Raw genomic sequence first — 12,377 nt, 5'->3', positions numbered from 1 at the left:
GTAAGGACACATTATTTTATATCGGGCCACGGACTGTAATGAATGTTTATGGTTACTTTTCAACTAGGGATTTAATGCGCTTTTGTATCAGAATAAACTCCCTATTGTGCACGCCTCATTTCACTTATAGAAGTTTTCAAAATAGCTTCCCCGAGAGTCGCAGAGTTGACGTTTTGATACAGTTATTTTTATTTGACACAGCTTTGGGGTTAATTAAACTCCTTGCTGAATGTGGAGTTTGTGTACGTGCTGTGGGCCTGTATCTGTAAACCCGGCGAACTGTTCTAAATTACCTCCGTGGCTGTGGTCAAAATGGAGACTATATGTGTTCAAGAAAACTGGATTTTAGGTTGGAATCATTTACTTTCCGACGTGTAGAAAAACTTGCTTGGGTATATATGCCTATTTTTTTCTCGTTTTAAATTATGCAATCTTCATTATTAGGCTGAAGATTGAATTACTTTGTTCATTTTAATTTTCTTGTAAGTGAGGGTTTAGGTCATTTTCATTTTAGGTCAATGGGTCTAATTAGTTAGTGGTCGAGTTTGACCTCTGACATTTAGGTCGCTTATAGTTTAGTTAGACAAATTAATGAATCCATGAAATTGTTGAAATGCTTTGTAAGCGGCTGTATCAGCGACAGCTAATTTCAGTCATTCAAGTTATCTGACGTGTCACTAAATTGATTTAGACCGCTAATATGGTCTGCTGTGGAGTTCACGCAGAAGAGTTGGTGGTCTGTTATATCCTATTATATTCTAATGTATTTACACTGTCATCTTCTATAGTTGTTTAAATTATTTTAATGTTGTTTTAGGCCTACGGGATCAGAACGCATTACAGGCCCGTGTGCGCCAGACACAGTAACTGCGCTATTCCCGCTGTAGTTGTTCACACCAGTCTAACACTGTCATAACGGGTTTAAACCAAAACACACAAACTACGATTATCAGGTTTGATGTTATAGAATGTTGCCAATATAATTATTAGCCTTTGTGTTAATGAAAAACAATCTTATCAATAATCTGAATGAAATCACATGAAGTTGATGAGTACAATATATAGTTTCTATCCAACTTGAGTAGGTCTATTTTCCCGTTATAGGAATTTGCAGCACTGTAGTAATTATTGGGTAATTACTTATCCATCTTTTACATTTTAATTTACAACGGAAACGGAAACGGACTGTGTGCTTTGATATTTCACTCACGTCTCTGTTAAATTATATGAAGGAAATTTCACTTTCATAGCCAGAAGTGATCAGAATATGAGCTAATTTAATTTCTGAAGTTTAATTAAGTTTAATCTCCTCTCTTATCACGCCTGACTCATATCTTGATGTCATCCAACGGACAATATAATTAACCATCAGATTCTAGTGAGTAGAGGAAGTGGACCTGAGGCTGTCCCTATATTACCTCAGAGTAGACATGAGGCTGTCTATATTACCTCAGAGTAGACCTGAGGCTGTCTCTATATTACCTCAGAGTAGACCTGAGGCTGTCTCTATATTACCTCAGAGTAGACCTGAGGCTGTCTCTATATTACCTCAGAGTAGACCTGAGGCTGTCTATATTACCTCAGAGTAGACCTGAGGCTGTCTCTATATTACCTCAGAGTAGACCTGAGGCTGTCTCTATATTACCTCAGAGTAGACCTGAGGCTGTCTCTATATTACCTCAGAGTAGACCTGAGGCTGTGTCTATATTACCTCAGAGTAGACCTGAGGCTGTGTCTATATTACCTCAGAGTAGACCTGAGGCTGTCTCTATATTACCTCAGAGTAGACCTGAGGCTGTCTCTATATTACCTCAGAGTAGACCTGATGCTGTCTCTATTACCTCAGAGTAGACCTGAGGCTGTCTCTATTACCTCAGAGTAGACCTGAGGCTGTCTATATTACCTCAGAGTAGACCTGAGGCTGTCTATATATTACCTCAGAGTAGACATGAGGCTGTCTATATTACCTCAGAGTAGACCTGAGGCTGTCTCTATATTACCTCAGAGTAGACCTGAGGCTGTCTATATTACCTCAGATTAGACCTGAGGCTGTCTCTATATTACCTCAGATTAGACCTGAGGCTGTCTCTATATTACCTCAGAGTAGACCTGAGGCTGTCTCTATATTACCTCAGAGTAGACCTGAGGCTGTCTATATTACCTCAGATTAGACCTGAGGCTGTCTCTATATTACCTCAGAGTAGACCTGAGGCTGTCTCTATATTACCTCAGAGTAGACCTGAGGCTGTCTCTATATTACCTCAGAGTAGACCTGAGGCTGTCTATATTACCTCAGATTAGACCTGAGGCTGTCTATATTACCTCAGAGTAGACCTGAGGCTGTCTATATTACCTCAGAGTAGACCTGAGGCTGTCTCTATATTACCTCAGAGTAGACCTGAGGCTGTCTATATTACCTCAGAGTAGATTTTGGTCTCAGATAGCAGAGAGCTGAGAGGACCATGCTGTCAACATTTCCAACATTAGGCGAAATCCTACTAGAGCCTTTCTTCTTTAGTGTTATTAACTAATGTAAACTTCCCGCAAGGAATATACTCACAAAATGGTTAAAACAATGTGCGTTAGGAAAGACATGGTGTCTTTTACCCAACGTGTCAGTGAATAACCAGACTGGTTAAAACGGGTGCCTGTCAAGAAGTTCATACTTAGAGAATAGTTGAGGACTCTGTTGGATCGTAGTTTGTCTTCGGGGACAGATGGATGAGTATTATCGTAGTAGTGTCAGAGAGGACGACTGTGGACGTCCCCCTCCCAGTGTGTTCCCAGTGTGTTCCCAGTGTGTTCCCAGTGTGTTCTCAGTGTGTTCCCAGTGTGTTCTCAGTGTGTTCCCAGTGTGTTCCCAGTGTGTTCTCAGTGTGTTCCCAGTGTGTTCTCAGTGTGTTCTCAGTGTGTTCCCAGTGTGTTCCCAGTGTGTTCTCAGTGTGTTCTCAGTGTGTTCTCAGTGTGTTCCCAGTGTGTTCCCAGTGTGTTCCCAGTGTGTTCCCAGTGTGTTCTCAGTGTGTTCTCAGTGTGTTCCCAGTGTGTTCCCAGTGTGTTCTCAGTGTGTTCCCAGTGTGTTCCCAGTGTGTTCCCAGTGTGTTCTCAGTGTGTTCCCAGTGTGTTCCCAGTGTGTTCCCAGTGTGTTCTCAGTGTGTTCTCAGTGTGTTCCCAGTGTGTTCCCAGTGTGTTCTCAGTGTGTTCTCAGTGTGTTCCCAGTGTGTTCCCAGTGTGTTCCCAGTGTGTTCTCAGTGTGTTCTCAGTGTGTTCTCAGTGTGTTCCCAGTGTGTTCTCAGTGTGTTCCCAGTGTGTTCTCAGTGTGTTCTCAGTGTGTTCCCAGTGTGTTCTCAGTGTGTTCTCAGTGTGTTCTCAGTGTGTTCTCAGTGTGTTCTCCGTGTGTTCTCAGTGTGTTCTCAGTGTGTTCCCAGTGTGTTCTCAGTGTGTTCCCAGTGTGTTCTCAGTGTGTTCTCAGTGTGTTCTCAGTGTGTTCTCAGTGTGTTTTCAGTGTGTTCTCAGTGTGTTCTCAGTGTGTTCTCAGTGTGTTCCCAGTGTGTTCCCAGTGTGTTCTCAGTGTGTTCTCAGTGTGTTCTCAGTGTGTTCTCAGTGTGTTCTCAGTGTGTTCTCAGTGTGTTCTCAGTGTGTTCTCAGTGTGTTCTCAGTGTGTTCCCAGTGTGTTCCCAGTGTGTTCTCAGCGTGTTCTCAGCGTGTTCTCAGTGTGTTCCCAGTGTGTTCTCAGTGTGTTCTCAGTGTGTTCTCAGTGTGTTCTCAGTGTGTTCCCAGTGTGTTCCCAGTGTGTTCTCAGTGTGTTCTCAGTGTGTTCTCAGTGTGTTCCCAGTGTGTTCCCAGTGTGTTCTCAGTGTGTTCCCAGTGTGTTCCCACAGTGTGTTCCCAGTGTGTTCCCAGTGTGTTCCCAGTGTGTTCTCAGTGTGTTCTCAGTACACACTCAGAAAACAGTTCAAATATCTTAGTATGACTGCAGAGCCCCTCAGGGCAGTTATAGAGACGCCTCTTAGGAAAATGTCAATGGGGTCAATGAGGACTCGGTGAGTTTGTAAATAGGGCCTTGGTTGGCTCCCTAAGTGCTGCGGACTCTGTGACATGCACACACACACACACACACACACACACACACACACACACACACACACACACACACACACACACACACACACACACACACACACACACACACACACACACACACACACACACACACACACACACACACACACACACATACGTAATTAAGTAATATTTGTCATATATGCATATTATATATGTACCTCACATAAGACCCGTGATAAGACTATGCAATTTGTATATTAATAAGGTCTATTAAAATGTTTCTCTGACTCCATGAAGATAAGGGATGAGTTCCGTCAACAGAAAGGGCTGAGAATTGTCTTCTGAAGGCAAAGACATTTAATTACATTGTGAAATAAAATATTCACATAACTGAAAAAGATTGGTTGGCTGCATATCCTCCATCCCACACTGTAGTCTGTGTGTTTGTTATATATCAGGGATTCCAATGGAATTATCAATCAGAACTTTCTACAGACCGGCAGGTCTACAACACTGACGGACACGGCAATCCTCTACATTAGAAAAAACAAGCTGACCAGGACCGCACCAGACCAAACTGGCCCGGACCAGACCAAACTGGACCGGACCAGACCGGACCGGACCAAACTGGACCGAACCTAAAAGATATATATATCGCTAGGGGTAACCATTTACTGAGCCATACTGTTGGATATCATATAACACATTTTACACCACTTCTCACACACAGACAGACACACACACACACACACACATCGATCCCCATGGTTTGAACATGTACCACCTGCGGTGGTAAGGAGGTCTGACCCTGTACTACTCTCTCACACTGTGCTCCATCTGCGTACAAACACCACACACACACACACACACACACACACACACACACACACACACACACACACACACACACACACACACACACACACACACACACACACACACACACACACACACACACACACACACACTCAGACGCTATATGAGACCCAGACCCCATTGTGGTGAGTCCCATTGTTAGGAGCAGAGAGGGGTTACAACCCTGTCACAGAGGATCCTGGGTTGAATTCCCAAATCCCCCCCCCCCCCCAGCAGCCAATCAGAGCCCAGCATTTTCAAAACCTGCACCTTGAACAAGAGAGGCCACCCTCTTAACCTTCAGGACCTTAGTTTACACACACAGCCCTCAGAGAGAGAGAGAGGGTGTGTGTGTGTGTGTTCACAAGTGCATGTCTCCAGAGCAGAGATTGGCAGTTGAGAACCGTATATATATATCTGGTGTCGTTCTGTCCTTGTTAATGTCTCTCTCCTTCTCTTCCCTTTCTCTCCTTCTCTCTCTCTCTTTCCTTCTTTCTCTCCTTCACTCTCTCTTTCTCTCTCGCCTTCTCTCATTCTCTCTCTCTCTTTCCTTCTCTCTCTCTCCTCTCTTTCTCTTCTCTCTCCCTCTCTCATTCTCTCATTCTCTTCCCTTTCTCTCCTTCTCTCCTTCTCTCTCTCTCTTTCCTTCGTTCTCTCCTTCACTCTCTCTTTCTCTCTCTCCTTCTCTCATTCTCTCTCTCTCTTTCCTTCTCTCTCTCTCCTCTCTTTCTCTTCTCTCTCCCTCTCTCCTCTCTCATTCTCTCCTATCTTTCTCTTCTCTCCATCTCTCCTTCTCTTTTCCTCTCCCTCCTTCACTCTTTCACTTCTCTCCGTTTCCTCTCCTCTCCCTCTCTCCTTCGCTAGTTCTCTTCTCTCCTCTTCTCCTCTCTTTCTATCCTCCTCTCCTTCACCACCCCCCCCCCCCCATTACCAGTTAAGTGGTCTAGTCTGGACTGATTCCAGGTCATGTTGGGATGACAGGTTTGATGTGACCGGACCTCTGGTATTCAAGGGGGGGTTTGTGGAGTGGGAGTCATTTCTGACCCGTTGGATATCGGTTATGGACTGATGTCATTGAGGCCACAGGGTGCAGTGTGGTTGCGTGGTCAGTCACGTTAGGACATTTGATTTACGCTGTCACTGTGTGTGTGTGTGTGTGTGTGTGTGTGTGTGTGTGTGTGTGTGTGTGTGTGTGTGTGTGTGTGTGTGTGTGTGTGTGTGTGTGTGTGTGTGTGTGTGTGTGTGTGTGTGTGTTATGGTAGATGAATGTAGAAGGAGGGGGGTTGATTTAGACATTGATTCATGTAATGAAACTGCAGTTGTGTGTGTAGATGTAGGGAATGAGAAGTGTGTGTGTGTGTGTGTGTGTGTGTGTGTGTGTGTGTGTGTGTGTGTGTGTGTGTGTGTGTGTGTGTGTGTTCAGTAACTGTAGCAGAGGTAGCTCTGGGAAACCTCTCTATAACCTCTCTATAGCTGTCTCCTCTCAGTAATGTCTCCTCTCAGCACACAGTAATGTCTCCTCACAGTAATGTCTCCTCTCAGTAATGTCTCCTCTCAGCACACAGTAATGTCTCCTCTCAGTAATGTCTCCTCTCAGTAATGTCTCCTCTCAGTAATGTCTCCTCTCAGTAATGTCTCCTCTCAGTAATGTCTCCTCTCAGTAATGTCTCCTCTCAGTAATGTCTCCTCTCAGCACACAGTAATGTCTCCTCACAGTAATGTCTCCTCTCAGTAATGTCTCCTCTCAGCACACAATGTCTCCTCTCAGTAATGGGGTTGTGTGATGGTTCTTATTAAAAGGTTGTGTGATGGTTCTTATTAAAAGGTTGCGTGATGGTTCTTATTTAAAGGTTGTGTGATGGTTCTCATTTAAAGGTTGTGTGATGGTTCTTATTTAAAGGTTGTGTGATGGTTCTTATTAAAAGGTTGTGTGATGGTAGGGGACCAGACACCACACAAAGCACCTGAATGAACCCTAATGAAGAGCACAAGCCCCCAGTCACACCTGTCACATTAAGGGAAGTTCCTCTCCCGTCTCTCTTCTTCAATGGTGTAAAGTACTTAAGTACAAATACTTTAAAGTACTACTTAAGTAGTTAATTTTTTTGGTATCTGTACTACTATTTTGACTACTTTTACTTTTACTTCACTACATTCCTAAAGAAAATAATCTATTTTTTACTCCATACATTTTCACTGACACCCAAAAGTACTCGTTACATTTTGAATGCTTCGCAGGACAAGAAAATTGTGAAATTCAAGTACTTATCAAGAGAACATCCCTGGTCATCCCTACTGCCTCTGATCTGGCGGACTCAATAAGCACACATGCTTCATTTGTAAATTATGTCTGAGTGTTGGAGTGTGACCCTGGCTATCTGTAAAAAAATATATAAAATCAAAATGGTGGCATCTGCTTTGCTTCATATAAGGATTTTGAAATTATTTATACTTTTACTTATGATAATAAGTATATTTTAGCAATTACATTTACTTTTGATACTTATTTAAAACCAAATACTTTTAGACTTTTACTCAAGTAGTATTTTTTTGGGGGACTTTTCCCCTGAGTCATTTTCTATTGCGGTATCTTTACTTTTACACAAGTTTGACAGTTGAGTACTTTCCCCACCACTTCTCTCCTTTCCCTTTAAAGTGCTGATGCCCCCCTCCCCCTTAAAGACTGGAGTAGGGGGACCAGACCACAAGCCTCCCAGACACTCTCCTCTGAGAGGGCCCACACCCCTGTCCCCCTCGGACCCCCTCGTACCCTCCTCTGTCCCCCCAGACCCCCTCTTACCCCCCCAAACCCCCTCTTACCCCCCTCCCCCTCGTACCCCCCTCTGTCCCCTCTGACAGTTCGTGGACCTCTGGGTCTTTGTTGCCGTGCAGCTCCAGCTTGTAGCCCACTATGGTGCTCTCACTGTGTGTGTGTGTGTGTGTGTGTGTGTGTTTCTGTGTGTGTGTGTGTGTGTGTGTGTGTGTGTGTGTGTGTGTGTGTGTGTGTGTGTGTGTGTGTGTGTGTGTGTGTGTGTGTGTGTGTGTTTCTGTGTGTGTTCACACCCCCACTCCCAGCCCTATATCTGTCAACCCCCCACTAGGGAGCAGACTGGGTCAGGTGGGTGAGCAGAGCAGCACTGAGTCGGTTCTGGAATGTTCTGGAATGTTCCGTAGGTGTTCCGCAGGTTCCGAAGGTAAACATCAATCAGTCAATCAGCTTCTATTTGTGTAGTAGAGTTTTGAACCGAGGCAGATCTGTGGTGGGACACTGGACAGAACCTCTTAAAAGCAGAACGGAAGCTTCTGGCAGCAGACCAGAGGCAGGAGAGGACTACTCCACCCTCATCTGTTTTGACTACATTACAGGGAGAAACCTGGGGAGCACTGTGCAGGCTTTTGTTCCCAACCAGCGCTAACACACCTGATTCTACTGTAATAATGATTATTTCAAGAGCTTGAATATTTGAATCAATTGTCTTAAGTCCTGCAACCTCTTCCTCATTTGCCAGAGGAAGACAGTCCAGTAGCTTCTACATTTATGCGGAGTGTGTCTGTGTGGGGGGGTTGGAGACTGACAGTAAACACAGCTGTATTGGTCTGCTCCAGCCAGACAGCTGTTAATGAGACAGGGAGGAAAGAGATGTGTGAACTCAGCCACAGATCTGAAGATTCCCCCCCTACAACTCCTCTACAGCCTCCCAACAAGCTCCAACAGCGGTGTGTGTGAGCCCGATTCAAACCACACACTGAGGACCAACGCAGCTCACTAGCTGAACTAGAGAGGAAACCACACACTGTGTAATAAAATGAGAATCAAAATTGTCAACGGGACAACAGTAACAACAATAACCAGGGGTCAAAATAACCATACATTCAACAATAACAATAAACATACAGTAGAGGACATGTGCAGGTTGATTGGTCTGTCAGACACTGTCCCTCAACTTATGGCAGGCAGCAATGTAGTGCGCTGCCAACCCACAGCTCTCTGTGTCCTCCCCCAACAGGACGGGTAGCCTATTCTCATCAGAGAGGTCTTTGAAACCTTTTAATAAGGGTTTCAAATTTGGGGAAATGACACTCTCTAATTGTTTTATATTTTCACATTTTGTCAGGAAATGCAGCTCCGTCTCAGGTTCTGCTGTTGTGCAGTGGTTGCACAGCCTTTCCTCTACAGGGGGCCAGGTTTTCCTGTGTCTACCCTTCTCAATGGCAAGGCTGTGCTCGCTGAGCCTGTACTTTGTCAAGGTTTCTCTAAGGTTTTGATCAGTAACCATGGTCAAATAGTTTGCCACGGTGCACTGTTGATTTGGGTCCAGATAGCACTACATTTAGCTTGGTGCTTGTGTTTCCCAGTAGGTAATGTAGTTCTGTTCTGACTGTGTTGTAATTTGGTTTATTCTGATTGATTGGATGTTCTGGTCCTGAGGCTTCAGTGTGTTAGTAGAACAGGTTTGTGAACTCAGCCCCAGGACCAGCTGGATGAGGGGACTCTTGTCTTTGCTCAGCTCTTGGTATTGCAGGACTTGGTAATGATATGAGGGGGTCACTGTATTTGAGATGTTTCCAAAACTTAAGTGCTCTTTTTTGAGTTTTATTTATCAGTGGATATTGGCCTAAATCTGCCCTGCATGCATTGTTTGTAGTTTTCCTCTGGACATGTAGGATAATCTTACAGAACTCTGCATGCAGGATTTCAATGGGGTGTTTGTCCCATTTGATGAAATCTTGTTTTGCAAGTGGACCCCACACCTCGCTGCCATAAAGTGCAATTGGTTCAATGACATATTCAATTAGTTTTAGCCAATTTTTAATAGGTATTTCAATTTGAATTTGTTTTTTAATGGCGTAGAATGCCCTGCGTGCTTTCTCTCTCAGTTCAATCACTGCCTCATTAAGGTGTCCAGTTGAGCTTATTTTTAAACCTAAGTAATTGTAGTGTGTGCAGTACTCTATATATTTTGTACCAATTGAGAACTTTGGTCTAATTCCCTGAGATCTGGATCTTCTCTGGAGAATCATTATTTTAGTCTTTTTGGGGTTTACTGCTAGGGCCCAGGTCCAGGTTCTGTTGTAGGCCATGTGCTGTGGGTGACAGCAGGCATAGGTCATCTGCGAAGAGTAGGCATTTAACCTCTGAATTGTGGAGACTAACACCAGGGGCTGAGGATTTTTCTAGAATAGTGGCCAAATCGTTGATGTAAATATTGAAGAGTGCAGGGCTCAGATTACAACCCTGACGAAGGCCCCGCCCCTGGTTAAAGAATTCTGTTATTTTCTTGCCAATTTTAATGCTGCACGTATTGCCAGTATACATTGATTTAATTATGTCATATGTTTTACCCCCTACACCACTTTCAATAACTCTGTAGAACCGTCCTGTATGCCAAATAGAATCAAATGCTTTTTGGAAGTCGATAAAGCCAAGCGTATATTTTGGTATTATTTTGGTGTACATGTTTATCTATCAAGGTGTGTAGGGTGTAAATATGATCAGTTGTGCGATGTTTTGGTATAAATCCAATTTGGCTTTTACTCAAGACATTGTGCTTATTAAGGAAGTTTAGAACTCTTACATTTATAATACTACAGAAAACCTTCCCCAGGTTACTGTTCACACAAATGCCTCTAATTGTTAGGGTCAAATTTGTCTCCGTTTTTAAATATTGGGGTTATGAGTCCTTGATTCCAGATGTCAGGGAAATAACCTACACTCAGGATCAAATTAAACAGTTTTAATATAGCCAATTGAAATGTTGCACTAGTGAGTTTGAGCATCTCATTTAGGATGCCATCAGGTCCGCATGCCTTTTTAAATTTGAGAGCCTGAAGTTTCTTATAGAGCTCCTGGTCAGTAATTGGGGATTCCAGTGGATTTTGATTGTCCTTTATAGCTTTTTCTAATCCATTCAACTTCTGATGAATTTGGCGTTGTTCTGCGTTTGTGTCCATTTGAATGGTGTTGTAGAGTGTTTTAAAATGGGTTGTCCATATGTCACCATTTTGTATCGCTAATTCCTCTTGTGATTTTTTTAGTTTTTTCCAATTTTGCCAGAAGTTGTTTGAGTTTATGGACTCCTCAATTAGTGTCAGCTGCTTGCTGTTGTACTGTGTTTTTTTGGATCTGAGTGTACGTTTATAGAGTTTTAAAGTCTCACAGTAATGAAGGCTTATTTGGGTCTCTGTGCTTTTGGTTGGATAGTGTCTCTGTCTGTCTGTCTGCCTGTCTGTCTGTCTGTCTGTCTGTCTGTCTGTCTGTCTGTCTGTCTGTCTGTCTGTCTGTCTCTCTCTCTCTCTCTCTCTGTCTGTCTGTCTGTCTGTCTGTCTGTCTGTCTGTCTGTCTGTCTGTCTGTCTGTCTGTCTGTCTGTCTGTCTGTCTGTCTGTCTGTCTGTCTCTCGCTCTCTCGCTCTCTCGCTCTCTCCGTCTGTCTGTCTCTCTCTCTCTCTCTCTCTCTCTCTCTCTCCGTCTCTCTCTCTCTCTCTCTCTCCGTCTGTCTCTCTCTCTCTCTCCGTCTGTCTCTCTCTCTCTCTCTCTCTCCGTCTCTCTCTCTCCGTCTGTCTCTCTCTGTCTCTCTCTCTCTCTCCGTCTCTCTCTCTCTCTCTCCGTCTGTCTCTCTGTCAGCTAGAGGCCCTGATCTACAGAGTCATGGAGAATATGGCGGTACTGGACTAGTGTACACACCCTCACACCCTTTGATAGTGTTGCTTCATACACGGTGAAGTGTTGTTATGGATCTGTAGCCGATGTGGGTTGAATGTGGCTCAGATGTGTGTTTGACAGCATGTCTGTGTGTTTGGACTGCCGTGTGAAAACCAAGCTGTGAACGGCCTGGGAAGGATGGTGGGGAGGGCTGGGACACACACATATGTACGAGTGTGTGTGTGTGTGTGTGTGTGTGTGTGTGTGTGTGTGTGTGTGTGTGTGTGTGTGTGTGTGTGTGTGTGTGTGTGTGTGTGTGTGTGTGTGTGTGTGTGTGTGTGTGCGTGTGTGTGTCTGACCCCATGGCCCAGACCCTTACTGCAGGGCCTTAATTGGTGTCATTAATGTCTCAGAGAGCTGCAGAGAGCTAGAGGAGGTAATTGGCCAGGCCTCCACTTGAGCAAACAGGAGTTCAATGGTCTCATCTAACACCCTGATGGGACTAGGGAGGGGGGGGGATGCTATGGAGAGGGGAGTGTGTTTGAAGAGGGGAGGAATGGGACGGAGAGGGGGAAGAGAGGGAGTGTTGTGGGTGTAAAGTGATGGGGGTGTTGGGGGTGTAAAGAGATGGGGTGTTGGGGGTGTAAAGAGATGGGATGTTGGGGGTGTAAAGAGATGGGGTGTTGGGGGTGTAAAGTGATGGGGGTGTTGGGGGTGTAAAGTGATGGGGGTGTTGCGGTGTAAAGTGATGGGGTGTTGGGGGTGTAAAGTGATGGGGTGATGGGGGTGTAAAGTGATGGGGGTGTAAAGTGATGGAGTG

At 44.5% G+C, this 12,377-nt stretch overlaps 1 protein-coding gene across 1 annotated transcript in view; it reads left to right on the top strand.

Moving 5' to 3' along the window:
- The window catches only part of wnt5b (wingless-type MMTV integration site family, member 5b), a 194,659-nt gene that overhangs the window by 957 nt on the left and 181,325 nt on the right, over positions 1–12,377 (top strand). The gene's annotated exons all lie outside the window — the stretch shown is intronic.

The sequence above is a fragment of the Salvelinus alpinus genome, chromosome 11 (genome assembly GCF_045679555.1).
Source record: "Salvelinus alpinus chromosome 11, SLU_Salpinus.1, whole genome shotgun sequence".
Taxonomy (NCBI): Eukaryota; Metazoa; Chordata; class Actinopteri; order Salmoniformes; family Salmonidae; genus Salvelinus; species Salvelinus alpinus.
Note: the sequence above shows the minus strand (reverse complement) of the source record. Positions and strands in the feature narration are given on the sequence as shown.